General features: G+C 34.5%; 1 long non-coding RNA gene across 3 annotated transcripts in view; it reads left to right on the forward strand.

Moving 5' to 3' along the window:
• Positions 1-27,936, forward strand: part of LOC147833348 (uncharacterized) — a 72,124-nt gene that overhangs the window by 23,390 nt on the left and 20,798 nt on the right. For 2 of the 3 annotated variants that reach the window (XR_015511414.1, XR_015511412.1), the window contains one exon: positions 22,904-23,003. This is a non-coding gene — a long non-coding RNA (uncharacterized LOC147833348). Of the gene's footprint in view, positions 1-22,903; positions 23,004-23,429; positions 23,681-27,936 lie in introns of those variants that run through there. The other variant, XR_015511413.1, reaches the window with a different exon arrangement.

The following is a 27,936-nucleotide window of genomic DNA, read 5'->3' on the forward strand; positions in this document are numbered from 1 at the left end:
ATATGTGCATATTTGTGGATCTGTAGAGGTGCCATCTCTTGATTTAGTGCTGTAGTCTGCTGCCATAAAACCTCCAATCAAACCATTTCTTTTTAAAAAATACTGAAGTCCATCAATAATCAGTATAATACCATTTTAATCTTTTCAAGGCAACTCTTCAGTTAGCCAAATTAAACAATGGGTGTATAGCAAATTAAAGAGTTATATGCCAAAAGGACAGCAACAGACTGAAATGAAAGCGTGTGTTCTGCACCTGATCTACTGTGTCACCTCGCACTGACCACGTTTGGTCTAGTCTTGACTAAAAAGTAACACATGAACAATTTAAACGGGCAGCAGTCGACTGAAAAGAGAGCGAATATTCTACATTTACATGAGAGAATGCATGTTTCCACATCGCAGAGGGCAGTAGTCTGATTTGTCATTCCACATAGAAAAACCAAAACCGGAAATACACACAAAGAGTAAACGAAGAAGCATGTAGTACAGTTTTCAAAGTACTTGTTACTCACCAAGTAGATATTTGCTTGTGCAAATGTGTTTGATAATCAAATAATCTGTATATCTGTATCGTTTGCAAATATTTGAGAAATTACAGCTGGCTTCTTTGAGTTTTAGCTTGAAATCAATTGTTTACTTGCATACATCATATTTGTTCTGGTTCTAGCTTTCTGATTCTCTGCTGAATAACCACTCAGAATGTTCTCTTCAGCTAACATCCAATGCAGATTCTACATGCTGAATTGGGCCAGCTCAATCTTACATTAACACAACACGAGGCAAAATAATTAGCCAGACAAATCCTGGCTAGTGGTCACTAAACTTGTGGCAAATAGGGCCAGGACTCACCAAACCAACGGTTAGCAAACGGGCAGCTTAAGAACATTGGTTTGGTTTGCCCTGACATTATATAGATATAAAGAAGCTTTATGCTCAGTGGTGGCTCTGGTGGAGTGAACTGTCAACAGCAATAGGGTATATCTGAGAGTGGTCTGGACCAGTGTTTCTCAACTACGTTCCTGAAGGACCCCCAACATGTTTTGGATGTCTTTTTTGTCCGTCACACCTATTACAGGTCATGCAGTCTCTGCTAATGAGCTGATGTTCTAAATCAGGTGTGTTTGGTTAAGGAGTTTCTTAATATGCATTCTTCAGTGATCTTGCGTCCTCCAAAACTCAAGACCGCAAGAACAGAGGATGCGTGAAAGTACCCGGATGCATTCTTGGTATTGAGGATGAACCGATGCAGACTTGGGCACCAAACTCACTCTAGAAGTCCCAGAAGGCGTTACAACTGAATAAAGAAGGTGGGAAGCGCAGCATTTTATAAAGATTTAAAGTTCAGAGATAAAACTTATTTGTCTCAGGAGTTTCTTTAAATGAGACTGTGAAAGTAAATATTAATATGAAAATCTTAATGAAGGAATAAACACATTAAGAGTGTTTATTTGCTGAAATTCGTATTAAAATCTGTTTTATTTGGATTGTGCAAAGTATATTTGTAAGGTTTTTGCAGGTTATATATGTATTGACAAGGAGAAAGCAATAAATCGTTGTATGAATGCTGTAATGTTTAAATAAATTTTGGTTAAAAATGCATGAGGGTCATCTGACTATCAGGAGGAACGCAGCATCTCATTTCTCACTGGACACGTTCTCGCGGTCTCCCGAGTTCATTCTTCCGAGGTGACCTGGCAAGAACGGTCTTCACAAGAACGCAAGTTCGTTCTCAGCGTTCTTGGAATTGTGAAACAGCCGTAGAAAATGAGCAGAGCTGGTGGTCCTCCAGAAACATGGTTAAGAAACACTGGTCCAGACCAACCTAATGAAAGTATGGCTTACAGGCGGTATACTTAGCTAAAAAGGTTTCAGAAAACACATTAATGACAACGTAAGGACAATGTAGATTTTGGGAAACACAGCCCTGTTTAATTTTGTCAATAAAAAAAATTAACTAAAGTAGTTTAATTTCTAAAACACGTAATCAGCATATTAGACAGATTTACAAAGGATCAGGTGACACTGAAGACTAAAGTTAAGATGCTTAAAATTTTATAGATTAATAAGAATAGATAAAAGAATAAATTAAAATGGCAATGGTTTTATTTCAGTGTTAAAGTTTTACTGTATTTTAAAATAGAGGTCATCATAGCACAGTTTATAAACCTTATTAACAGACATTTGAATGTTAGTGTGTATTGTTTATCTAAATGTATATAAACACAAAAACTTTAAATGCTTATACCTGACCTTCTTAGATCCACTGTCTTCTTAGGATTATTTTTAACCACTAAAGTATTTAAATATTAATGTCAAGATATGGAAATGTAACCCAGGTGCTAACAACATATGCTACACACAACATGTGCACTCTATAACCTCCTTACAGGGGGACACGTGCACTGATTCACCAGTGTGCCGATATGCAGACGGGTGTATTATGTACACAATGACCACCTAAAGCAGGATGATACTGTATTTGGTTTTAACTGTACACACTCAGCATATGGCCTGCAGCTTAAGGGTGGACCTGGTTTTCAATGTACCTTTGTTCCAGTGTCCTCATTGCTCTTTTATTTGTCTCTTTTGGAGGTACTCTTGTCTTTCTTGTCTTTCTCTCTTCCATCTGTGTCTGCATCTCTATCTGCTGCCTGTCTCTGCTGTTTTATCTTCTAATCCTACACTGTCCAGGCTGTTATTCTGCTCATTGTGTGTGTGTGCGTGTGTGTGTGTTTGTGTGTTATGTATTTTCTTTTTCCTTTTGCCATTGGGACATTTTTTTTTAATTGTTTAAATTCTTTAAAAAAATTCTGGTTTCATTGTTTTTTTATATAATATACTATGGCCTTCAAAAAGTTTCTTTAGAGAAAAGTTTAAATAAATTCCTGGCAACCTAATTATCAATGAAAGAATTAAAAGTCGAGGAGAGATGGTAAGATGTCACTTTAACAACATAGAAGCTGCATGAGTTTCATCATCCACATTGGGAATTTTAGGCAGGTTAATTATGTTTGCCATTGTAGAGTAATAGCACAATTATGCCTGTGTGTAGAAAATATATATATAGATGAGTAATATCACATGAATAGTAGTGCGATGTTGCTGTATATCGACACTGGTGGGAGGCGTGCATTGTATTTTGAGGGTTGTATGTTGCATATACAGCTACATCGCACTGCTACAAGTGTGATATTGTGTTTATACAACAGTTTGATGGCAAAAGAATTCAAGCACGGAGAGTGTAATAATCCTTTTGTAGGAGGAGCTACTTTCTTCCGCCATTCCTTCACATCTGCAGCTGATGTCAGAACAGTAGAAAACGTTGCTATTTCACACACGTCACTTTAGAGCTAGTATTTGAATTATTCTCTAGCTAACCACATTTTAAGATTATAAGGCTGAACAGCATAAAATGCCATCAGTCTACAGAGATTTCCCAGTTTTTCTGTTGCAATCGGGAGATCATAATAATTATCCCCGAAAAACCAAAGCAGCTCCAACTCTAGTAGATTACTGGTGTGTTTGCGATACGGAAAACCGCTAAACACATGCAAGCATTTCTTCTTTCTTTCTTTTTATTGAACTAGTCTGCAGTAATGAAAAGAGTAGACTCATTAGACCCAAATAGACGGCTCACCAAAAAAATAGGGTTATACAAAGAGTGGCCAATATAAAATACTTACATTCTTTATATGTGTGTCCCATCTCACCCTCAGTACACTACAGTTATATGATATAAATACAGAACTACAACATACAAAAGAGAGATTTACTTCGAATGTCATTTACTTGTTTAATAAGGATTTTTATTGCATTGTAACACAAATACAATAAGGCAAAAATCGATTAACAATTTTCATCTACCTTTACAGAACAGAGCACAAATAATAAAATCAATAAGATAATAATACAAAGAAGTAAAATATAGACATAGAATGGACACACAAACACAACCAAAAGAAAAAAAGAAAGACATTTACGCTACCGGGGCTTCTATTATAATTAATTAAAATAATTAATAATTTAAAAAAAAATTTTTTTTTTCAATAAACTGAACAGTTTTCCTTTAAACTTAGATTTTACCCACTTTAAAGATTTACCGTATAACCAAAAATCTATTTGGAAAACCAGAAATAATGGTTTTGTTTTAAGGCACTTATATTATTAAATTATTATACATATTTAAAATAGGCACTATCCTTATAAAGAAACTGCATAGTTGCAATCTAAACAACTAGATTCTCACCTACAAAGCTTCAAAAGTAGATTATGTTGTCTAACAGCAGGAATATTAGTCAAACTATGTCTAATAGTTTCATTTGCTTGTCGTTGTATGTGGGCGGAGTAATACACAAGGGTGAAGAGGCTGTATGAATGCTGTTATTTGCAGAATATCACATGCTATCAACCAATCAGATTGAAGAACTAGACAGAACTGTTATATATATATATATATATATATATATATATATATATATATATATATATATATATATATATATATATATATATATATATATATATATATATATTAGTGCTGTCATTCGATTAAAAAATGTAACTAATTAATCGCACTTTTTTTTTAAATTTAAAATACTGAAATTTGTAATTTTGCCTATTCAAATTTTAAATTAATGTAAACGCAAGACAAAAAATATTTTAATTCAAAATATAATTGTTTATTAGAATTTTTGTTTAACTTGTAATATATTTCTTTATGTAAACAACATACCCACAATAAACCATCAAGATCCTGGCTTGACAGCCATATTTATTAAAGAAATTAAAACACAGGCATGTTAATGACATTTAAATTTCAAAACAATCAATGCCAATAAAGAAAACATTGATTTCCATGTTAGATTCTAAGTGGACTGCAAAAAAATGCCAAAATACAGGAATTGCAGATATGGAAAATGGAAAATTATAATAATAAGCTATTGAATACAAACAGTTGCACTCATTGTAAAGTTTTATTGCTGTGAGTTGTTAAAGTAGAAACAATTTTGCTTAATCCTCCTTTACATTCATCCAGTTGCTATAAGACTAGGAGTATCCCGCAAATGCACAGAGACTCCCGGATGCTCGCAAATGAATGATAATCTCTCGCAAACCGGTCCTTGACTAAATTGCACACCCCTCTCCACTGCAACCCTACTAGCTCTTTAGGTATGTCGCGTGCAACTCACCCCCACTGTCCTTCAGGTACTTCTCGCGCGCACACGCCCCTACTGAGATACGTCACTCACTCCACCCCTGACACCCCTCAACGGGCCTGACACAGACACACACACAACGCGCTGGAGTGACTCCCTTCAGATTCAACACGTATGATCGCGTTCATCAAATTTGCTTAAACTAAGCGTTCTGAAGTATTACTATATTTCACAAGGATTCTGACAAATCATCAATGCGAAGCATACGATTTCATTGCGTTTAATGAGGAAACACGCTAAACTTGGAGGGCTCATGCTGAAAGGCAGAGTAATGCCCTGTCTTTGACAGCTTGCAACTTCACCACAGACTTTCTGAGTACATTTAATTACATAAGACACCAATACTCCGATTTTAATATGATTAAGATTATACTCTTATTAAAATTCTACCGTGTAAGCAGTGATTCACAAACACGTTAATTATTTAAAATTAATCGCATGCGTTAACGCACTAATTTTGACAGCGCTTATATATATATATATATATATATATATATATATATATATATATACACACACACACACACATACATACAACAGTTCTGTCTGGATCTCGAATCTGATTGGCTGATAGCCGTGCTATATTTAAGTAATATCAGCATCCGTATACAGCCTCTTTACCCTTTGTGTATTACTCCGCCCACATACAGCCAGCAACAAGCAGACACTACAGTTTGACAAAAATTACTGCTGTTAGACAACAAAATATACTTTTGGGGCTTTTTAGCAGAGAATGTAGTTGTTTAGACTGCAACTATGAGGTTTATTTGCAAAAATAGTGCCTATTTTAAAATATTTACAATTTCTGAGAGACAGCTCATTGGCGACAGTTGACGTTTTCTATCCACAAGATGGCGACAGAACCACATAATAAGCTTTTACGCTTAGAAGATTTAACAGTCTGATTTCTAACTATCCAAATCAATATTAAACTGGTAAGCACACCTGCCAACACTTTTGTTTTTCATGGGAGTATCATGTATTTCAGACCAGTCTCTCGCAAACATTGTAAAAACATAAAACGTTTTTATTTCATTCTAAAAAAAACTTCGTAATTACACCCACCCCATTATTTGGTACAGTCTGTAAACTATCGAAGCGGCTGCCCAAAACCCCCTGCATCCTGTTCTCAACCAAACACCCCCTCCTCCCGGTCTCTCAGGTTTTCAGAGAGATGTTGGCAGGTTAGATGATCTCTGTTTTTGTATGTTGTAGTGCTGTATAAATACCAATTTGCTCGCATATCAGGAATGTGTGTTGTGTTGGCAGATTGAAATAAGCAAAGTTCACACGTGTTTAGCATTTTTTCTTATCACAAACACAACAGCAGTCTGGTAGCGTTAGTGGATTTGTTGTTATTTTTGAGGTCAATTATTGTAAAATCCCAATTGCAACAGAGAAATACTGTAGACTGTAACACTGTAAGAAGATATCTCTGTAGACGGATGTCATTTCATGTCACGGTCAGTCTTATAATCTTAAAGTGTAAGCAAATTCAGCAGTTTTGTCATCACTTTAGACAAAGTAGGTGAATTAGTAACAGCTTCTGCTGTTTTGAAGTCAGCTGCAGAAGTGAATGAATGGCAGAAGAAAGTAGTTCCTTATCAAACAAATAGGGGTTTTAGACTCTCCATGTTTGATTTTCTTATTTATATACAGGATTGTGATGTTGAACTGTTGTATAAACGCAATATCACACTCGTAGCAGTGCGATATGGCTGTATGTACGGCCTTGTGCCAACGCACGCCTCCCCTCCCACCAGTGCTGATATACAGCCATATCACACTGCTACTGTGACTTTGCTCATATATATATATATATATATATATATATATATATATATATATATATATATATATATATATATATATATATATATATATATATATATATATATATATATATATATATATATATATGTTTCGGCTTTGGGCTAGACATTTTCTTGGGACCTGGCAACCCAGTTTTAAAGTAAAATATCGGTCTTTGTTTAATCTCCCAGCACAGAATCACTGTCATACACACATATATTAGACACTTACGACAGCAATGAACATCCTAAGACTTTTTCAGGTCTTCTGAGGGAGCGTGAATTTAGAGTAGTCCATAGGCATTGAAACTTAAAAAATGGCTGGTTAAAAAGTGTCTGAGTCTTTTGGATGCATGAGCAGAGATTAAGATGAAAGCAGTAACCATGGTTCCCTCCTCAGGGCGTTTGCTCAGAGCAGAGAAAGGTCAGCAAACAGACTGAGCGCAAACACTTGTGCATTGTTCAAGTTCAAGGTGAAGTTTAACGGCTAATGGAAAGCACAGCAGAGTTAAAACATGATATAAGATCAGTAGATCTAAGCGGTTCTGTGATATATTCAATTTCACTACTTGCTTTGGTCACAGTCGAGAGTGTGTTTGGCTCTTAAATTATTGTTGATAGCACTTGAGCAGTCGTACTTCCTAATTAATATGATGAAAGCTTCTCAAATGCTTTAAATTTGTGTGCATTAAGGACTTAAATATGGGAATTTTTGTGTTTGTCGGCTTTCAGAATGATCTGATATTCAGGCTGTGGATTTAAATAGCTATGTAAAGTTAACCGGTTAAAGTTGTCATGGCAGATACTTATCGAGACTAGAAGGAGAGAAATGGTTGGACAATGAAGCATTGGCAGATAATGTGGCCGCACGAGTGATCAAACAGCCTCATCCTGTGTTAAGGGAGTGATTTGTGCTCAGCTGTGCTCGTCTGCCCTCAGACAATGTACAAGGTCACAGGCGGAAGGTCAGATGTCAAAGCTGGGGAAACGCGACACTCCCCTTCCCCCGACTCTTGTCCAACGACCTCCTGTGTTGTGTCTGGCTGGCTGATGCATGTCTGTTTTTGACCCCCATGGGATGCCCATTATCAAGTGCTGTTAACTCTTCGTCCTGTGCAAACAAGCACCTTTCAAAACATGACAGATGCACTAACTGTTTAGTTTTTGAATGTAGTTTATAAGTTTTTCTGTTTGTTTGTTTGTTTGTTTGTTTGTTTGTTTGTTTGTCATTAATGTGAGACCATTTGAAAGGTTTTTCTGGATTCACTATATATATATATATATATATATATATATATATATATATATATATATATATATATATATATATATATATATATGTGTGTGTGTGTGTGTGTGTGTGTGTGTGTGTGTGTGTGTGTGTGTGTGTGTGTGTGTGTGTGTATATATATATATATATATATATATATATATATATATATATATATATATATATATATATATATATATATATATATATATATATTTATTTATTTATTTATTTATTTATTTATTTATTTTTTAATGACATTTAGTCCTAATTGAAAAACATTGTCATTTAGAGACTTTTTAGCACAAAATAACAAAGTCATAATTGTTAGATATGGTGTTTTGGTATTTTTGATTAGTTTTTCATGTCTGTTTATAAAACACCATTGTCTAGTTTTTCCAGTATTCAGTTTTAGATATTATTTTTATTATGTATTTTAGTTCTACTGGGTAACTACTGTAGTTTTAATTAATACAGTAGCTCGAATATGTTTTATGTTCTTTTAAAAAGGGAAATAAAGTTAATGTAATTGCATTTTTTTTGTAATGTGTTAAGCTACAGTATTTCTTTAGCTTTAATTAACAATTATCATCCTTCACTTATTCAAGTCTACATCAATGCAATAAAATTCTGACAGTCCAAAACATTTTTAAAAATTAACTTTTATTACTTATTACCTTATTTGTATCATTACATGGTCAAAATCGTTGATTCACAATATTATAGCTAAGCAACAAACCATTAAAGAAACATAGAAAGGTCCAATTCCTCATTTATTTTTCTTGGTGTAAGTGATTTTAATTTACTGATCCAGAAAGCTTCTCTTTGTAATAATCTTTTATTCAGATTATTTCCTCTCAAATTGACTCAAATTCTTCTTCGATTCCTATACGTTCTTGTTGTTTAACGACATGTCCAGAATCTATAAAATGTCTTGCTACTCCTGAAGTTATCTTGTCATCGTATACCTGATTTATGTTCACTAATTCGCAACTTCAACTGACGTGAAGACTTCCTCTCTTAATATTTTTCCAGAAATGCACACATACAAGTGCACAAATATGTAACACGCACATTTATAAAATCTGAATTAAATTTGCTAATTAGTATTTTAAACATTAACAAAATATGCAACTATTTAAAAATATATTATTAATTCATAAATTATTTCTGTGTAAATGCTTATTGACATCATCACAAAGGTTTTATCAGATTTAGCAAAGATCTGCAGACAAATTTGTACCATATAGTAAAGTATACACAGACACACATACACATTCACATAAACGAGGTTCTGACTCACCCCTTTAACAGAAAGTCAATAACAGCACAGGAATGATTAATCAGTGGCTCCATTGTCCAATTCCCCTCGTCTCTCTCTTGCTCTCTCTCTCTCACACACACACATTCGGGGCCCCTCTCATGGCACACTATTGATCTCAATGCATTTGCCTTCCATTTATCCAGTGAACACAAAGAACTGTGCACTCACCCACTACTGTGCCCAAATCCATCGAGGGATGGATCATTGGCCTGCCATAGACATGCAGAAATAGGTTTAGGGTAAGCGTTAGTCAATGGAAATGTACTCTACAACAACTTTAGCCTGTTTTCCTCCCACCGCCCCAAACCTGAATTAATTGACAACATCACACATACTGTTAGTGATGTGTTATGAGGTCACGTTATTTGGCTGCATGATAGAAAATTGCATATTGCAGCACACCAGCGGAGAAACATAAATTAGATAATAAAAGTCAATATTCAGGCATAAGACATTAACATTCAGGAAATGGGAAAACTGTATATCATGCGGCGTTGAGTTTGAGAGGGAAAAAACATTTAATTAAATGATGGAGTTGGCCGTGCAAGTTAAGGAGATAGTCACAGACGCACAGCGTTTGATGCTGGAAAATGGCATTATAGACAAACATACTAAAAATTCAGGTTTTATTATTTTTTTTATGGAAAGTGTTCATTTTTACACTGTAATAATTTCCCAGAATTTTACAACGTAACAGTATTTTTTCACAATAAATTACATTAGAGTTACTTTACAGGATTTAACTGTTAAATTTTGCGTATTCAAAATTCAGAGTTAATGTTTTCTTAATTTTTTTGTGAAATAATGCAGGCATCATGATTGCAGCAAATTACTGTAAAAATGGCTATATATTTTGCACGTTAGTCATAGGAATTCAAACACTATTACTATTTTATTCAACATAGTAATTAATACATGTAAACATTTATGCTTTTTGATATTTAGAAATATTTACAGAATTATTGTTATTATGAAGTACCTCACAGTAATTTACTGGGAAAGCAATGCAATTATTAGCCAGCAATTTACTGTACATTTTTACAGTGTATGGCTCATTATGCAACAAATACATGTTTTAATGCTTGATGGTTATGTATATATTTGACATTTATACATTGTTTTTACAGTATTGAGTAAGTATTCTAAATGTATTTTATTTTATTAAATCGTCACCTTGGAATTATAAGGTTCTATCTGCGTTCTGAATGATTTTGAGATATTGAGCTTCAAAGTTTTTGCATTCCATATAGCAAACAATATGTGTGTGACAGTTTTCTTACATACATGAACATGACAGAGAACTTAAATGTACTCTAAATGTAAATTATCAAAATTCACTTACTTTAGCAAGATGGGGTAAAAAAAAACAACAAAAAAAAACAGCCCAAATGGAGATAGAATCTTCTGATTCTATAAAGTCATTTCCACTTAGAATTATAAGGTTCTATCTGGCAGATCATTAATTGACGCATTACTTTTCAAGAAATACAACCAGTCTGCTTATTAATTTATTTAAAAAAAATAAAACCTGGTGTTGTACGAATATGTTGATGTTTGAGAAAGTTTTGCTTTGTGTAACATTTATTTAATGTTTTAGGGTGATTATTATTCTTGTTCAAATTAAGCATACAAGACTGTGCTAAATATTTTGTCCAGCGCAGATGTTAATTTTACGTAATTAATAAGGTAATATTTATTGAATTATATGCTGTATATAAATTACTGAATTATATTTATTAAATTAAATGCCCATTAATTTAATTAAGTATTTGCTCTTCAGATTTAATATGTTAATATGTTTACATTTCTATGTTAATATCAGATTTAAAGACTTTAAAAAAACAGACAATGAGCAAATAAGTTTAATAAGCACTCAAAAAAATGTGCTTGACTATATATACACAAAATATTTCAACTGTTTCTTTTTCAACAACATTAAAATTAGTGTTTCTTCTTAATATCTAAAATGCTTCTAAATCATCACATTTAAAACACATCTATTTAGTTTCAGTTTTCTTCTTAATGTTTTGTGGTGCGGCATTATTTAGTCGACTGATTTTGTGTTTCTTTCTGATCTATCCTGCTTTCAACAGAGCATTCCGATGAAATGACAACGGAAGCTGATCTTGATTGGTCCTCGTTCAAGCATTCGAAACTCTGATTGGCTCACAGAAAGAACCTTGTAGAGCAAAGCTAGAGTTCGACTTTGTAGATAAAACCTTTTTTGTTTTTTAAATAAAACGTTTTTTAAAAAGTCTTAAAAAGTGATTAACTTATATAAAAAAACATCACAATGTAAATAAGTAATCATTCATTAAGAATATGTGAATAACTCAATTTTGACATGTTAGATAGAACCTTATAATTCTGAGGTGACGATATATGTATATATTATAACAATTTATCATATACATAATTGTTACATGGGGCGACGCAGTACCAACAAGCGGTACCAGTGAATTGGGTTGGCTAAAATTGTCCATAGTGTATGAATGTGTATGGATGTTTCCCAGAGATGGGTTGCAGCTGGAAAGGCATCCACTGCATAAAACATATGCTGGATAAGTTGGCGGCTCATTCCGCTGTGGCGACCCAATTTAACAATGGGACTAAGAATGAAAAGAAAATAAATGAATAAATGAATGAATAATTGTGTTTCTGTTATTTTTTATTATTTTTTCATGTCTGTTTATGAAACACTAGTTTTTCCTGTATTAGATATTTTAGATATTATGTATTTTAGTTTCACTGGGTAACTACTGTAGTTTTAATTAATAGCTTGAATAAGTTCATTGTTATATTCTTGGAAAAAAAGTATTTCAACTTTGAAACTCATTCATTTTCCTTCGGCTTAGTCCCTTTATTAATCAGGGGTCGCCACAGAGGAATGAACAACCAACTTATCCAGCATGTTTTGCACAGCGTATGCCTTTCTAGCTGCAACCCAGTATTGGGAAACATTCACACACACTCATTCACACACACTCATACACTACAGACAATATAGTTTATTCAATTCACCTATAACACATGTCTTTGGACTTGTGGGGGAAACCCACACAAACACAGGGAGAACAAGCAAACTCCACAGAGAAATGCCAAATGACCCAGCCAGGACTCAAACCCGTGACCTTCTTGCTGTAAGGTGACAGTGCTAACCATTGAGCCACCGTGACACCCACTTTGAAATTGTGTTAATGTGATTTTAACCTGTTTGTCATTATGTTTTTGTAATTTTATTTATTTATTTATTTATTTATTTATTCAGTTTTGGTTATTGGTCGTATTTTACTATTACTAATGTTTAATACAATTTTATATCCCAGTGTTAGGTTGCAGCTGAAAGAACATCCACTGCGTAAAACATGTGCTGGATAAGTTGGCGGTTCATTCTGCTGTGGCAATCCCTGATTAATAATGGGACTAAGCCAAAAAAAAATGAATGAATGAATAATACAATTTTAAATACAATTTTAGATTTAGTGCCAACTTAAACTCTTTTAAAAATCATTAATATTTCCTAAGCATTTTTGTTAAACCCCTTTATTCTATTTCAAAACCTGTTATCATTCCAGACAGTTTTTCTGTGTGTTGTGTTGCAGTCAGTGTGTGTGTTTTCCTTTCTGAAAGGATAATTCGACAGGCCTGTTCAAAGCTCTCTCTCTGCCCGCTCTATCATTCTGGCTGCTGAGACTCAGGTTGCCAAGACACCAGACTGTTTTGTCTGCCCTTTGACCCCTTTAAGAGGTGCTTTGGTCAATCAGGCATTACCCATGAGGGGCCAACAGAGGGGGAAGATGGGGCGACATTTCCTCTCGAAAAATGAGGTACAAAAGGTTGTTCTATACATCCGTTGTGTGCCGGGGTACTAGCGCAGTTATTGGGAGGCACAGACACACAAACAAAAGACACAGATGAATGTATCCATGGCACAGTTGTCTTTGGACAAAATGAAAGGATCTGTGAGGTCCCTTGTGTGGACAGGGTTTGTGCTCATGATAAGAGCAGCCTGCATAGGCCAGTGCTTGGTAGAAAGATTTGATTGTGAAGGTTAAGTAAACTGAATAAATGCTAAGCTAGTTTTTTTGTAGAACTATAGTTTAAGGGGCGTTACGCTGGCGCAGTGGGTAGCACGATCACCTCACAGCAAGAACACCGCTGGTTCAAGCACCAGCTGGTTCAGTTGGAATGTTTTGGTGCAATTTGCATGTTCTCCACATGTTTGCGTGGATTTCCTTTGGGTGCTCCAGTTTCCCCCACAGTCCAAAGACATCCGGAGCAGGTGAGTTAAATGAAATTGTCCATAGTGTATGTGTGTGTATGGGTGTTTCCCAGTGTTGGGTTGTGGCTGGAAGGGCATCCGCTGCGTAAAACATGCTGGATAAGATGATTGTTGCGACCCCTGATTAATAAAGGAACTAAGCTGAAAATAAAAAGAATGAATAAATGAATTAACTTAGTTTTAATAAAGATTTCATAATCAGTGGTGGACTGAGTACAGTAAAATACATCATACTCAAGCAAAAGTGCCATTACTCTACCCACAAAATGTAGTGAATGTAAAACTGTCTGTTCTAAATACTATACTCATATATGAGCGCAAAGTCTAAAAGTACTAAAGAGTAGTACTCATCACTGTATTCTTTATTGATTTGGCCTTCTCTTCAATCACACCGACAAAATCATTGGTTTCTGTTCATTTGCAAAACTCTTATTGAGAAAACTCTTGTATTTACAGTCATTTCTTAACATCCGGAAAACATGTTGAAATCTGCGCTCTAGTAGTTTTATTAACCTTTCTATACCCACAGTTCGCACTTCATTTGTTTGCTACTTTTTTCAGTTTTTTTGCTGCTGATGCTTGGATTCATCTGCAGCAGACCTTAAAGCTCTTTTATTCTACTATCATCCTTTAAAAATACAATCCAGTCAATAATACAAGATCACTGTGCTTGCTTTTAGATTTTAGATTGGTTTTCTATGCTATTATCTCCATCTGTGAAATTGTTATTGTATTATTGCTTCGGATCTGCTTTTTCATGTTGCCTCTTGGTCAGGTCGCTATTGTAAATGGCAACTGGTTCTCAATTGACTTACCTGGTTAAATAAAGGTTATTATTGCTATTATAAGTGAGTATTTGCTGTGAAAATTATTCTAATTTATAACCTGCAACTTAAAAAATGCAGGTTATAGTGCCATTTTCTTCTGTGTAATCCTTAGGTTATGCACTTTGAATCCTGACTAACAAGCTATGAGTGTCCAGCTTTTGCAACACTGACACAATACTTGCAATTGATACATGTATTTGACAACACAACATTCTGTAGTGTATTTATTTATTGTTTAAGGCCATTCCAGTCATCAGGAATCGTTTATCTTCTCATCAGTGACCATCCAGTGCAGTTTAAGTCTCTTTTGGTTTGTGCCCAGTGTTGACTTTAGGGGGCATTTTATATTTGTTAGTTAGAGTGTTTTATGCCAAATACTTACCGCTAAACTAAATAACGTTCAGCTTCTTGCACATACTGATTGTTTTACTTCTACTTCGACACTACGAGCGACATGGAGCAACCAGCATCCATTCATTTCAATAGAAAGCAAACAAGCTCCTTCAACCTCTAGCTATGCAACCACTGATGTCTGCATGTGGATGTTTCAAGCGACATGACATTGACTACGTTTACATGGACATCAGTAATTTAATTATTTGTCTTAATCTGAATAAGACAATAATATGAAGGTGTTTACATGAGTTGCTTTTTAAATGTTCATTCTTGATCCCGTTTTACAAGTTATACCACATAATTCAATTAACGATATCCACATTTTCTCCTGAGTTTCATGTAATTTTGTGCGTTTCGTTTTTGGTCTGTCAACGTTAACTGCAGTTTGACACTTTCGCTTTCATTCAGGAACATTTCATGCATGCCCCCCATGACAAACAAGATATTGGATGCGAGTATGAACTGCTGGAAGAGTGTTTTAATGGAATTTGATAGCGCACGCCAGTATGGGGAAAAAAATTCAGCATTTGGTGATGCAGGGGTCTGTGGTCCTTCACTGACTCGGTAGGTGCAGAAAATAGAGTCAAACAGCCGTGTGTGCATAGACTGTTGCAAAATGCTGCAAAAATCCTACATGACGGTAATAGTTGGATTAAGGTGTGTACATGTCTGTACTGCACTTCGATAATGCAACTAAAATCGGCATACTCCACATGTCTTAATTTGATTTCTGTTTAGTTCAACCTTAATCAGATTAAATTAATCAAACATTACTGTAGACTCTTAATCAGAGTAATGTCTTAATCATATTAAAATCAAATCAGATTATTGGTGTCCATGTAAAAATACTCAAAGTTGAGATCCTTCAACTTTATGCAAATGAAGGGTGACTTGCGGGTGACAGATAATTCAAGCATCAGTAGAGCTCACGTGATCCTTTCTCAGCTTCTGCACCAGCCATTTAGAGATGCTGTAAACCTGCACAGCGTTTGCTGTAGATAAATAGCCATATTGACAGAGGATGTACTTTTTTGTTAATCTGTAATTAAGCTTTTTATTAAGCATTTAATTTAGTGTTTTAACTCCACCATATTTATTTTTAGTAGTGAGAAATCTCATTTGCTTATAGTGATTATCATTATAAACGTTACCTAAGCAACCACAAGGTGGAAACGTCCAGTAGCGTCTTCAATCGCCAGCCAAGGTGAAAGAAAGATCGCTTGTAATGTGAACCTCTATATATTGTCAAGAACCACAAGTATCAATTTGTTTTGCCTGTATGGGTTTTTTACCCTCAAAGTGCTAGTATATGTACCACAAAGAACTGCAGTTTCAGCTAAAAAGTCTCCTTCAGTGTTCTAGCTAAAGTCAGCTTTGTTGTCAATTCTGTCACGTGTACAGACATATAAGGATCTGAAATTACAGGTCACACTTTATTTTAATGGTCCATTTGTTGAATTTAAGTTACATTGCATCTACATGGTAACTAAATCTCGTTAGATTATAAGTAGACTGTTAGGTTGGGGTTGGGGTTAGTTAATGTACTTGAAAAGACCACATAGCAGGTAGAGTGCAAATAATTGAAGAGTGCACTGCAATGAGAGTTTTTTAAAGCGTCAGAGCTATTTTTGCAGTATATAATAATAGTATTATGAGGTAGTTGTTGTCAGTGCTGTTGGTAGAAGGAAAAAGTCACCTTCGTTGTAGATAAACTGAGGGTGCATAAACTAACAACAAGTTACCCTTTTTTATAAACTCTTCTTTAAACTGCATTTGTCCCTGAAAGAGGATACATTGAATTGCAAATTATTGACTTTTTTGAATTTTTTTTTTTTTGTCTTTTGTAAGCTGTTTGGACAGAACTGTGTGTAGATATAATGTCATATTGGGGCAATAGAAACACAATAAGTATTTTTTTTATTATTTCCTGCTGTTAAAATAGGATCCAAATACCTCTTATTTTAAGGCCCACTGCAATGTTATGTAGAAGTGCGGATTCCCCTCCCACCGAATTGATTGACAGCCGCGTTTTAACGTATCTTCATAGTAACATGTATAATCATATGAACATGACCGGATGTGCGCAAAGCAACTGGGATTAAAAGATCTGTTCAGCTCTCTGTGATCATTGATCGTCATCAAATGTAATCAAGATTGAGTTTCACAAGTTTAAAGGGCACATAGTTTACCCCTTTTTTATGATTTAATATTAATATTATGGTCTGAGTGTGCCAGTTTAAGTTCAGTTCAACACACAGTTCAGATGTTTTTATCATAATGTGTTCAAAAGTGTTATGTTGGGGACGTGTACACAGCTCGCTGTTTTTGGGGTGTGTTGCTTTGCATGAAAATTTGTTTTGGCTTCCCGCCCAACGTAACAAGGGGGCGGAGCCAAGAGCTCCCATGCTCTGTGTTTGCAACAGACAGGAAGACAGAGAAAGAGAAGCTAAGTTAGGATCAGAATTCAGCCGTACATGTACGACTCGGACACAGACCAAGCAGAGAGTACAAAATCATTTGTCTTTGTATAGTTTGTATAGTCTTGGTGTACAAGTACCGAGCTTGTACACCGAGACTAATAACCCCACACACTAAATTAACTTTGACTAAGGCACCAAATGCGCCATGACACGGCACACCAGACACTCTCAGTGGCGCGGCAAAACATGAAGTGTCCAGTATCGTCGTGCCACACAGCGCCATGCATTCCAGAACTCCAAACAAAAGCCTGTGCAAACACAACGGTGCCGTGGCCGCCGACCCGAAGGTCCGCCGCGTGCACCCTGACAGAAACCCACACCTAGACCTCTAAAATGCACGGTGCCACATCACGCAGAAAGGCACTTCTTGTGTGCTACCTGCAGGAGGCAAGTTTGTTATTTTATTTCCAATGGAGAGATGCGCACATGAGGCAACGTGCTTGCACTTTTCCAGCTGCACCTAAGATCACAGGGAGCTTCTGTGCTCGCGAGAAATGCAAACGGCTGAAGTTTAAGGTAGACATAATGAAAAGTACACATGTTTGCAAACCTGACAAAAGGTACAAGCAATAATTCCGATTAGAGTGATAATGTGGAGAATATTGATCTTATGATGAGCCCAATAAGCCTTACATCTACAAATAAAGCAAGGGTGTTCCTTTAGTGATATTGCTTTGACTCACACGCTTTAAATGGCGGAAGTGAAACAAGAAACTGAGGATATGATCGTGACGCGTGGCTGTCAATCAATTATTGGTTGGCAGGGGGACCGCTCTCCTACGTCAAGTTGCGGTCGGTCTGAAAACAGCTCCAAATGGTCCACTGTTTTTATGTTGTAAAATTAAAAAAAGGTCACTGTCTGTTTATATCACCCCAATATGACGGTTTTTACACTATACCTACACACGTCTGTCCAAACAACTTGAAAAGTAGATTTTTTACCATAGGTGCCCTTTATAACGTTTTTAAAACAGTGCACAATTGTAATGAATTACAGCAATTTTACCATATTTATCACAACAGCTGCATGTCAGTACAATTATAAAAGAAGACATTTTAGTACATCAACATAACGGATATCCATACAGCAGTGGATATTACCGTGTATCCTGTCACATTTGCCACACAAAAAAAGTGTAAAGTTAAATGCACGCTGTGTGTGTGTCTGTGTGCGTGTGTGCGTGCATGTGTGTGAACATTGCAACGACATTATGTGTGACTCATCATTGCAGAAAGGCTTGAATTAACTCCACAACAAATACATCCAATAATTATTGGGGCAGTTCTTACTGTAGTATTTCTCGCAAATGTTACCTGAGATCTGCTTCCTTCATGTTTGTCAATGTTTATCTGATGCTGCAGGAGACTGAGGCACACTCTGGCAGGCACGTGGGAACGGTGGGCGGGGAGAATCAACATTAAAGGCACAGGCAACAAAAACAGCTATTGAGAGTAGAAAATTCCAATATTCCAAAATGTATAAGAAATAATCTGATGGGCGTTTTGAGCTGAAACTTTAGACACATTATGAAGACACAAAAGACTTATCTTACATTTTTAAAAAGAGGTAAAATAGGTGCCCTTTAAAAGTTAATATTCCACCCATTAGAAGTCAGCAAATATAATTCCAGACTTCATCCCATCCTGCCATAGTGGTTTTTATTTACAGACTTCTATCAAGATCTGCCTTCTGATACCTGACCTATTACCTAAACCTATTACCATAATCATATAAATATGCTTACAGAATGACCACTTTGGCAATCGTTGATAGTAAAAGAACTATTAAGCATAATAAAAGTCCAATTTACACTTGACTCCTGTGAACCAGCGACTGACAGGCCTTTGAAATGAATCCTCTCTCTATAAGCAGAACTGCATCTTGTCTTCTCTTCTCCTCTGAGGGTTGTTGTGACTCGCTGTGAGTCCTCGTCAGGACTGATAAGATTAGCGTGGGCTCTGTTCGCACCCCAGGACACAAAGTATGTGGAACAGAATAACAGCTCATGGGGAATTTATGTTGCTCTGTTTAATGGCGTTAGATATGTTATGCTTCAGACTATGAAATTGGCCTGGAAGAGAGAATTTGTTTGCTTTTTTCTCTCCCCGAATGAAGATAATCGGTGATGAAAATGAACTCGCTTTGATTTCTGACGGATCCTTTCATTTCAGTTTTATTTCCGTTGTGAGCATTGACCTGTGCGTGACCTGTTTAATATGGTGTGTGCAGATAAGATTACTGGCAGGCAGAAGGGAGAGTTTTTTTCCCCTCTTTTCTTTCTCATGCAGATGAACACAGAAGCCTGTCAAAACAGACATGAAATATGAATTGCATACCAGAGATCTGGGGCTGGGGTTTGTTTATATTTAAACACTCATGTGAATTCTTGGCATGATGTCACAATTATCTGGGTAAGATAATGCGTCGGGGGAAAACCCTGGGTGTCTGGATGAAAACGAAAAAATGAGCGCGTGCATGCAAGTATGAGGTCGAAAATTACTTCATCTAGCGTATTTTATAGCATTCTTTAAAACATTCAAATCCACTGTGATCCCAAAATGAACGTGGACACATAGACTGGTCTTTTAAATGTGTGAATGCCTTTCAGTTATGTAACAAAATATTAATAAAAAGTTTGTTGTTGTTTTTTTGTCAACTGTTTCTGAATAAAACACATGGCGAAAGGGTTTTGATGGCTTTCAAAGAGTAAAATCAATGTAAGTGGGTCAAACTAGAAAAGCATCAAAGTAATAAGCGAATTCAGCTGTATTTTTATTTGTACTCTACAATGTGTCCTGTTGAATTTGACCGTACACAAAAATCATGAGCATGATACATTTTTACCATGACTACCATGAAGGCACCCTCTAAAATCTGAAACAATAGTTTATATCAAAAAATCTATTTAGAGCAAGAATCAATTGATGATAAACAGTTAAAGTCTGAATTATTAGCCCCCCTGTTTATTTTTTCCTGTATATTTTTATTTCTGTTTAAGAGAGAAGATTTTTTTTCAACAGATTTGTAAACATAGTTTTAATAGCTCATTTCTAATAACTGATTTATTTTATCTTTGCCATGATGACAGTAAATAATATTTGATTAGATATTTTTCAAGACACTTCTAAACAGCTTAAAGTGACATTTAAAGGTTTAACTAGATTAATTAGGCTAACTAGGCAAGTTAGGGTAATTAGGGAAGTTATTGTATAGCGATAGTTTTCTCTGTAGACTATCTGAAAAAGAATATAGCTTAAAGGGGCTAATAATTTTGACCTTAAAATGTTTTTTTTTTTTAATTAAAACTGCTTTTATTCTAGCCGGATCAAAACAAACAAAACTTTCTCTAGAAGAAAAATAAGTGAGAAATATAAAAAAAAATTATAAATTCAAAGGGGGGCTAATAATTCCGACTTCAACTGTATTATCATAGTAATGCCCCGAGTTACTAATAACTTTTTTTTTTAATTGTTAGACTTTACCACTATCCTAGGTTTATGCATTTATCAGCAAGATGTTTTAATTGTTTAAAAATATAATAGCTTTTAGTTTGATCACTTATGCATTTGTCTATTTTAATAGACCCTTTTCACATTTCCGGGTTTCTCAGTAGCGGAAGACATCATAGTTTGGTAAACTTAGATTGCAGTGAATCGGAGATTTTTTTTAAAAATCCTATTTGTTGAAATAATAAAAGAAAAACTCCACGAAGGTGTTATCAAGACTTTCAGAAAAAGAAAAAAAATTGTGAGTGATGACAGCAGTCAGAGGAGAAAATGATGTCAAATTTACTTTGCATTAGAAAGACCTCGAACAAGCGGTAATTATTATTATTATTATTATTTGTAATTTGACGCAAAGACAATAATACAGTCATAAACATAAATGTTTATAGGTTTTTTATTTAAAAAAAAAAAAAAATATATATATATATATATATATATATATATATATATATATATATAAAAAAATATATATATATATATATATATATATATATATATATATATATATATATATATATTTTTTTTTTTTTAAGATTATGATGACAGACTTATGAAAAGGCTCCAAAAATACAAATCAGAATAAGGATGTTGTTTACTTTCATTCATTCATTTTCTTTTGACTTACTCCTTTTATTCATCAGGGGTTGACACAGCGGAATAAGCCGCCAACCTATCCAGCATATATTTTATGCAGCAGATGCCCTTCCAGCCGCAACCCAACACAGAGAAACACCCATACATCCTTTCATTTACGCACATACACTACGGCCAATTTAGCTTATTCAATTCACCTATACCGCATGCGTTTGGTTTGTGACTGTAGGGGAAACCGGAGAACCTGGAGGAAACCCACGTGAACACAGGGAGAACATGCAAACTCCACAAAGAAATGCTTACTTTTAACCTAAGTATAGAGCATTTCAAGGGAAGTAAACAAAAGCAATGATCTCAATGTATTTCCTGTTTTACATTTTTAATTTCTATAGCTTCCGAGAATCCAAAAAAGACACATATTGATAAATAATGTTATGATAGCTGTTTTAACATTAACATTGAATTGCCTCTTGTTACAATTATGAAATAGTTTGATAACAAGCAAGAAATGTTCATGGGCCAATGACATCACCACATTGAAATTGTCTATATGGTCTAAGTTACCTAAGTATATTACTTAAGTGTATATTACCTAAATATGATATGATAAAAAGTCATGTCAGCAAATGTTTTTGTGTTACTTTAACTTATTTGAACAATTTAATCAGTTATGCAAAGTTTAACTTGATTTTTAGTCAGTTTGTTTGGTGTAAGTGAGATGACTAGAGAAGTTAATTTGATTCAACTGCAAAAACGAGGCCGTAATATTTATACATTAGAAATTAAAGCACTGTAGTACAGTATTTGATTATAAAGAACTGCCTATTTCCCCCCACAGTGCATAGACATGCGGTATAGGTGAATGGAATTCGCTAAATTGGCTGTAGTGTATGGGTGTTTCCTAGTGATGTGTTGCAGCTGGAAGGGCATCTGATGTGTAAAACATATGCTGGATAAGTTGGCAGTTCATTCCGTTGTGGTGACCCTTGATTAATAAAGAGATTAAGTCGAAAAGAAAATGAATGAACTCCCTATTTATGTGGATTGTCGAAATGCCGCTTAATATTTTTGTGGACTTTATTTTGAAGTCTAATGTAACATTTTAAACAGTTTTAGGTTTGACTTTTATCTAAAACTGTAGTTCACATTTGTGTGTATTTTATGTCTTTTAAGACTTCACTCTTTTGTGTTTTCAGAAGCTGGGACGCATCACCTGAGATCAGCTCTGGTTCTCCTGAGGGACTACAGGTGTTCACTCCTCATGCCACATCAGCAGACCAGCTGGTCAGTGATCAGGTAACCAAACGTCTCTGTCCCAACATCACTCTCCAGCCTTTGTCTTCTTTACCTACAAAACAGACACACACACACACACACCTGAGCTGAAACTCAGCTATGAATCGAAACCTTAAACTCTTAAAAGCCTGTTTTCAGCCTATTCAGTGGCGAAGCCTATGCTTATGTTCCTATGAGAACAGCTATAAAGCCCGGCAGAAATATGAAAGATATGAACCAGCTATTATCATATCTGCGTCAAAAGATTGTCTCTCAATCTTTTCTTCCATGAATGGCTTTGTTGGACGTCAGGTTGCTCTGAATATTTCTGATTGTCCCTGAATTTCTTTTGCATTCCATTGTGCGCATACAATGCCAACTGACCTTCATATTTTGCTGATGACCAGAGCTGTGTGTGTGAGTGTGTGTGTATCTCTGTTTTCTCAGCAGCAGAGCTCAGTCCCACCAACATGCCTGGCATACACAATAACCCCTCTGACGTGATTGACAACTCTGCCCTAGCAACCGCTTGGCACGTTGCCGGGCTGCCCGGGGTTGCCAGGGAATGTGTTCCCATAGCAACACGTTCAACCACTTTATTTGCCACCTTGAAATGTAGCGAAGGTTTTGCAAAGAGGCAGAAATAAGGGATTGCTGAGGAAATTTGCCCAGAAAGGTGATAAGACATGATAAGAAAGGTGATCAAATTTTTTTCATTTATTTATACATTTTATATACTTGCCAAGTTAAGTTAATTAACACAGTTAAGCCTTTAAATTGCAGGATGGTGTTGAAAAGAAATCTTCTCTCCATTAAACAGAAACTGTGGAAAAAATATTAAATAATTAACATATAACAGGAGGACTAATAATTGACTAATATCATATATACAGTGCTCAGCATGATTGAGAACACCCCATTTTGAAAAGAAATATTTTTCTTAATTTTTCGGTGAAAATAGGCAATGTGTTTTGGTGCATTTAAACATAACAGATATATTAAACAGATATATTTATTAAAATAACATTTTAGTCACCAAACATATTTAGAAAAAGAAAAATACAATTTAATTCAAGCAAAGTATTGCAAAAAAATACAACCTACAAATTTTAACTAATTTTTTCCATTATTTTGCTTCTGTTGATTTTTCCTCTTTTTAAAATTTATATTCAATATTTTTCTATAACATTTAAATTTGGGTGTACTAGTTTCTGGACCGTTATTATAAGTTATTTTGTTAGATAAGCTCCAGATTTGGCTTGAGTACTGACTAATCTAATGTATATGCACAAATATGATATTGTATAGCTTCCTATTAATAATATGAATTTAAAAGATAGATTTGTGAGTGGTGTACTTATATATGCTGAACACAGTATATATATATATATATATATATATATATATATATATATATATATATATATATATATATATATATATTGTAAGCCTTATAAGCATTTCACAGTATGTCTCATAATATTTCTTTTCTTCTGGAGAAAGTCTTATTTGTTTTATTTTGGCTAGAATTTTTATTAAAAAAAAAAACATTTAGGTCAATTATTAGCTTCTTCATTATAAAATAACTTGCCTAATTACCCTAACCTGCCTAGTAAATGAACCTAGTTAAGCCTTTAAATGTCACTTTAAGCTGTATAGAAGTGTCTTGAAAAATATGTTGTCAAATATTATTTTCTGTCATCATGGCAAAGATAAACTATATCAGCTATTAGAAATTAGTTATTAAAACTATAATGTTTAGAAAAGTGAAAAATTCTTCTGAAAAATTCTTCTGTCTGTTAAACAGAAATTGGGGGAAAATTAACAGGGGATAATAATTCAGCAACCACTAATTCTGACTTCAACTGTATATGTTTTTAATAAGGTGCAGACTGCTAGTGCCAAACCCATAGTCAAATGTAACACGTGAAATATAAAGTAAAACATACTTCTATACATGCACAATTAAATTCTAATATAAATCTAGCTCATACAAATATAAGCATAATTAATATATTGACATGCATGTCTTAAAAGTGATTCTGATGTAAGAACACAAACATAATAAATAAGTGTATTTTACTTATCATTAATAACTACTTGTTTATTAGATTTGTTATTACTTTATCAGAAGAAGAATCTCTTTTATTAGCAATGTAAGCAAACATTCCACAATGTCATGACATTTGATCCAACTGTGCATTCTTTTAATCTTGTGAATTAAAATTAGAACAGAGACAATGATGGTATGAAAATATAAACATTAAGATAAAAACAGCAATAAATATATATAATATCTTTACATAAAACAGTGATTGTATTGAATTAGATGTAAAAACTTAAATGTGGTCAGTGTCAATATATAATTTCTTATATCAAGAAATAAACATATATCCTGAGGATAAAAACAATATAATAATAAAACAGACTGCCCTAAATGAAACTCATTTGCCAATACCACTAACAATGTAGAAGTATACCAGCCTTTTGTTGCTTAGGTATAAATGTAGCAATAAACAAAACTGCACTGGATGAGACAACATTAAATATTTTTTCTTTTAAGCCTAAAATTATCAAAATATTAAGTAAAGATCATGGCCCATCAAGATATTTTATAAATTTCCTATGAAATGTATTCAAATGAACTTTCTTTTTGATTATTAATGTGCACATTATTTAAGCAGTTTGTATGGCATTGTATCTCATCTTGTATCTCAGTAAAAAAAGGTTTTATCCTAACAAATCATATCAACAGAAAGTTTTTTTTTTTTTTTATTGAACTTTTACGTTTCAAATAATGTACATTTAACCTATTTTGTGGTTCAGAACCACATATAATGTATATCATGTAATAAATATTTTTATACGGGAGGACAGGTTATTTTTATTTTTATTTAAATTAATCACATTTTATATTTTCGACTGGATTTGCATGCAGAAGAATGAAAACCTTCATTTTGAAATCAGCATTAGTGAGTTACTAACTCAGCTGAGGTATTCCCGGCTTTATTATCTAGTTCAAGTTCAAAGGTGCACAAGTGTGGATCATGCATTCCCACATATGCATTTCAACCCACATCTTGACTCACACAGTTACACATCAACACTTTAAAACACACAGGTTCACAGAACACAAATGATAACAGGTGTATTGTATGCAGTATTGATATTTGTATGAAGAGACAACCATAAGTGTTGCTTAAGGGGGAGTGAGAGTTCACTGGGGAACACAAAGCTATAGGTATTGGTTGGGGGACATACTTTTACAAAATACCCTTATGGAAAAGGAGGTGTTAAAAACACATCATGTGAGGAAGATTCTGAAGCTACAGCAGTTCTGTTTATCTGCATGAAGTGATTTTAAAAGAGAACAAGGAGATCGGCAGAGGGTAGGGAGTATAAAGAGTTTGGATGCTTGAAGAAAGGGAGGGGGAAAGAATGAGATGTAGGTGGTCCAAAAGTAGAGGGACAGAAAGTCACTGGGATAGGGCAGAATTGAAGTGGGAAGCTGACGACATTCGTTGTGGTGTGAGAGGAAAGTGAAAAGGGCATGGGTTTGGAAATGAAAAAGGCACGGCACCAAAAAATCTACCTGGCAACACGCTAAAGGAGGCCCTGGTATTGCCATGGTAACATGCCAGAGAATTGTCACAGGTTTTTGATGTGGCGCTCATCATTTTATCCATTCTGTGCAAAAACACTGAATCGTAGAGGTGTGAGCAGGGGTTGCCTGACATATTGTTCATTTTAAAGCATGAATTTTGATTCAATATTTCTGAAGTGTTGATGAATTTGTAACAAAATGGAATTGGGTAGCTTTGCATTGAGAAAGAAAAGGCATTTAAAACGTCTTTCCTCTAGCCTTTAGTTACTTTCACTTATTCACTAAAGGGGTCCTTTTGTGCCTTTCCCCCACATTTAACTTCCTTTAAAGCAAAATGTTAATTTTTGAGTGTTAAAAGATTGGTCACTTTAGTTTAAGTACCAGTTCCCACCATAAACTACTGGCTTATTACCTGCCTATTATTAAGATAATGGCCGTTCATTATAAAATACATATTCATGCATGCCATACCCTGCCCAATACATAATGAGTGAGAATAGTGATAATTGAACAAAAAAAAGTATCACTATGCACTAAAACTAATTTATTTTACTTGTGAATTCTCTACTGAAAATGTACATGTCTCCATTTGCTGAATTTCAAGTTGTGTGTTGTCAAGGTGTGCAAGAGTTGCTGTTTCACAGATCCAATATACTAATACACATGCAATTTTTTTTCATCAACTGTTTACATTCATAAATATGAACAACACTGAACAACAAATTTCCTTGTGTGTGTGTATGTGTGTGTTTGATATAATCTGTGTTTATGTCTTGGACATAAATGAGCTGGCCAGCTCAACACAGCAACAGCAGTTTAACCAATGATGTCTGAAGCGGGTCTATCTGTTTCTAAGCAAATAGCAGGGAGGCAAAGTGTTCAGGAAAAACTGTATTTCTTTCTGTTCACACTTTAGTTTTCATATTTAGCTAAGTGCTACTTATATGCATGGGTGGATTTAACAAATAACCAAGGTAAGCGGTCGCTTTGGGCCTCAGGACATTTTGGGGCCCCCAATAAAATATAAATTATATCTTTACATTTTTTTATATAAAACATTGTTTTCATTTATATTTAGCAAAGCCAAGTCGAGGATCTAATAAATAAAAGTGTATCATAATTATTAAGTCTGTCCAAATTTGTCCCCCAGTTAAATCAAATGAACATTTAGTTTTAAAAATTAAACAATTTATTTGTTATTTTTAGTTGTTTTGGGGGTTGGGGTTAAGAAAGAAAATGTAGAAAAAAAGATTTAGTTATATAAAATAAAGTCCTCAAACCAAACAAACAAACAAACAAACAAACAAACAAACAAACAAAATAAAAATAAATAAATAGGATGTAAATTAG

Source organism: Danio rerio, chromosome 16, assembly GCF_052040795.2.
Source record: "Danio rerio strain M-AB ecotype USA chromosome 16, GRCz13ab, whole genome shotgun sequence".
Taxonomy (NCBI): Eukaryota; Metazoa; Chordata; class Actinopteri; order Cypriniformes; family Danionidae; genus Danio; species Danio rerio.